Source organism: Microtus ochrogaster (assembly GCF_000317375.1).
Source record: "Microtus ochrogaster isolate Prairie Vole_2 chromosome 14 unlocalized genomic scaffold, MicOch1.0 chr14_random_1, whole genome shotgun sequence".
Taxonomy (NCBI): Eukaryota; Metazoa; Chordata; class Mammalia; order Rodentia; family Cricetidae; genus Microtus; species Microtus ochrogaster.
Genome location: NW_004949096.1, coordinates 3,344,508 through 3,348,817, shown reverse-complemented (window position 1 = coordinate 3,348,817; position 4,310 = coordinate 3,344,508).

Here is a 4,310-nt window from a genome sequence, read left to right as displayed (position 1 = left end):
AAAAAAAAAAAAAAAAGAAAAAGAAACAGGAATTTACAAAGGCTATAAAATGTGAGAAAAGAAAAAAAGTAATTCAAATGTATTTGTATTACTTAACTAATAATTAATTGATAAATAATCATTAGGTAGAAAGACATTACTGCTATCCAGTAATAAAGTGAAAATGGCTAAGCAAACAAGGATTAGAGGATTTAGACCAAAATTTACTAAGCTTAAATTTTAATTTGAGTATTAAATGACATTGGCATGTTGAAAACAAGCATGTAATGAAAAATTTCACATTCTACTTTGTTTTCTTACCTGCACAACTTATATACGTGGGTAAATTTATACAAGATACCACCTCCTTCTTTTTGAGTCCATTGTCTGCAGATGTACTTATCCCTCAAAATCAGGTTTTATCTTACCATGCATATACCAGTATCCACATTTATTCTGTCTCCAGTGGTCACAAACTAAGGCTGCTAAACTGGCATAATGTACTGTCATTTGAAATTTTTTAAATTTGTATTACATGACCCTTCTAACATGTAAATATTTTTTCTTTGAAATCGCACTTCATTAATTCATGAGACAAACTTTTGTCTGTCCCTTTTTTATCTCTTACTATTATTGTTTTTATTAGCTTTGGATATGAGGTTGCTTATTAACACATTGATGTGATTTCAAGGCACAACCTTAGTCTTCAAAATTATCTAATTCAACAGGCTTTCTCTCACAAAAACTATCTTTCTTCATAGCTTCAGAGTTCAATAGGCATGTAAGTTATATTAAAATATATTCAGTAGAGTCCTTTTCTCATTGTTAATAGATTCATTCAAATAACTGCTTTTTGGTATCTATTAAGGTTCTAACTATACATAGTCAAAGGGAAAACTATCTCACCTATATGATGACTCTGTCTGTGGACACACACACACACAAACACTTGGAAGAGGGAGTACCTTCTTTACTTTATTGTATTTATTTTCCCTGTCATTCCTTGACCCAAGTATCTTCATTCTGATTCCCATTCATCTTACCCAGTTCACACTAATAGAGTTATGTTTGATTGTTTGTTTTAGTATATTCCAAATCTCTCCCCTTGTTTAGATTTACATCTATAACTTTCCTGATCTTTGAATCCAGCTTTATATGTATTCCTCCAGATATTCCTGTACTCATAAAGCTTCTACTGTGTGTTAAACAGATAGGACGATAACATACATTTTAACCTGTGCTCTTTTTCTTTTCCAAAAGCTCCTTTAAAATCCATTACCTTGAAAACAGGAGATTTTTATTGTCTTAGGAAGAGTGAAACAGAGACCAAACTTCTAAATCCTTCACTTTCAAATTCGAAATACTGTTCCTGTTTTAAAAAGAAGAACAATGAATATGAAGAATTATGAAATATGAAAGAAAGGAAGAAAGAAGGAATATGATATGAATTCATTTTTGTTGTTTTTAGAATGAATCAGTCTTCCCTGAGCTTAAAAAGTTTTTTTTTAAAGAAGAGAATGGAAGTGTAACATTTCTCTGTTGTATATAATGTATTCAAACTGCTTGTAAAGATTTATTTTTCAAGTATACCTCAATCAGCGGAAGTACATTGCTGAAGTGTGGCTGTGTGAACACATGTAGAACCAATAGATAATTGTTGAAGGAGCCTGCTAGTTAGTTCCCAGACACTTAGCCCTGAAATAATCACACAGAAACTGTATTAATTATATCACTGCTTGGCCCATTAGCTTTAGCTTCTTATTGGCTAACTCTTACATATTAATTTAATCCATTTCTACTAATCTGTGTATGGCCACATAGCTGTGGTTTACTGGCTAAAGAAAGTTCTGCCATCTGTCTCTTGTGGGGCTACATGGCTTCTCCCTAACTCCGCCTTTCTTTCTTCCAGCATTCATTTAGCTTTCCCCACCTACGTCTATTCCCTGTGCAGGCCCAAGACAGTTTCTTTATTAACCAATGGTATTTACAGCATACAGAGGGAAATTCCACATCAGATAATTTTTAAGAGAGTAATTTATTCTTTCTTCTTATGACTCAGTTTTGTGAAATTTTCTATTTGTATTTAAAAACACTCTTCTTGACACAGTAAATTGTTTTCATTATTTATTCATTAATGGGTCACTGAGACCTGCAGCTTGGAAAGCACTGACGGACAAAGTGACATGAACATATGTGAACAGATTAATTTTTATCCAAAATTCAAAGCAAGTACTTAACATTTGAATCACTTGAGTCATTAGTCTACACTTTAAGTGTTGTTGACTAACAAAAAAGAATCTTGATCAGGGTTTAATGTCCTTAGACTTCCTAGTGAGATTTTAATTCCTAAAATGCATTAGATTATTGGGCAGTTGGACTTAAGGTTGTTTGAATTTTCCTTTCTTGAAATAAATAGTACTCAGAAGTTGAGGTGCCTTCAAGTAATTTAGTAGTATGATTTTTTTCTTAGGCAAATTAATTTGTAAACCTGGTCATCTAGGAAGCTAAAATTTGGTACTGCAAAAGGGATAAAACTGCTCAGTCTTATTTTAGTCATCCTCAGTGAAAACTTACCCCACCTGTTTTAATTAAAAGCATAACTCAACTTTGAAACACAATTAATAAAAACTCAGAGACAGATATTGGGGTTCAACTTGAAGATAAAAACAAAGCATTCACAAAATGGTGATCCTACCTCCAGGAAACCTCAGAATGAAATTGAGCCCGAGAGCTGTCTCCTCCTGTCTTTATAATCCTCTCTAGTACTGGGATTGAGGGCATGCACCACTACTGCCTGGTTTCTATGGCAAATTATTGTGGTTACTGGGATTAAATATGTGTGTCATTTCTGCCTGATCTGTAAGGCTGGCCAGTGTGGCTGTTTTATTTTTCTGATTTTCAGGCAAGCTTCATTTATGTTCACCTTACTAGACCTGGAAGGAGGTGGGAGGTCCTTGGACTCCCCACAGGGCAGGGAACCTGCTCTCTGAGGTGATGAGAGTGGGGGAGTTGACTGGGGGAGGGGGAGGGACATGGGAGGCGGTGGCGGGGAAGAGACAGAAATCTTTAATAAATAAATAAAAATACAAATGAAATGCTACTACACAACTTTCCATTGAATCATTTTGAAATTTGCCTATTAGTAAATCTTCCATTCATAGAGGGTTTCACAAGGCAAAAATCAGAACAGGTATATTACTGCCTTTGGATCCTTTTGAGAAGAATTTCTTATACTTCTATCATATTTTATTCTAGACAAGTTCACTCACACAACACACTCTGAAAAAATGGTCATTTTAGTTGCACTCAGAATATTATTTGGTAATGTATGTATTAATAGCCTTTGATAAATCTTAGAAACTGTTAAGGAAACTAACTGCTCAATATCATGAAGCCCAAAAAAAGTTATATTTCTTTGAAATTCAAGTCTTACTTCAAAGACCATTCTCCAGTTCTTTCATAACTCTGCCACTATAGACAACTCGGTATCCTTTGTAAGAAAGGTCAGGAGAACCTGATAGAGGGAGATATGCCAACAACCACATCATTTTATTATCACTTTAGAATATATGGAGAATAATTTATCATGCTAATTTCCTGAAGGAAGTTCAGAAAACTTATTTCAGAGATATTTTCATGTATAGAAAAAGAATTTTGAAGTATTATAGAAATATCAATAAGTACATATAACCATCATTTTATTTATCTTAATATACAAACATTATATCAAAGTTTTTATGTTTAAAATTATTACCTGATTAACAGATTTCTTCCTATCTTGGCCCGTAGTGTGTACAGAATATTAAATAAGTATGATATTACTATAGGCATAAAGATTGATTCTTTCTGATTGTTATAATAAGTTTTCAGAGTTAAATGTTCATTGGCCATTAGACATACCATGCTTCCCTGAAAACTAAGATCACTACTTGTTTATTTTATGTGTAATTTTTTGATAGCTGAAAAAAATATATGGAAAGCCTGATAGAATCTTATCTGAGTTGTGTCTAGCCACATCCTGAAGCCAGTTATTAGTCACCTTGCCCTGTTAGTGGCATTAAAGTACATTAGGTGGAACATAGTTCACATTCCACTTGCTTTGAGCTTGTCACTCCAGCAGGGTTCTTAGTGCTGTCCTTTTAATAATAACAATTTTAAGGTGAGCATCCAAACACCTTACTAAACCTGGATGGAGGTGGGTGGTCCTTGGACTTTCCACAGGTCAGGGAACCCTGATTGCTCTTCGAGCTGATGAGGGAGGGGGACTTGATCGGGGGAGGGGGAGGGAAATGGGAGGCGGTGGCAGGTAGGAGGCAGAAATCCTTAATAAA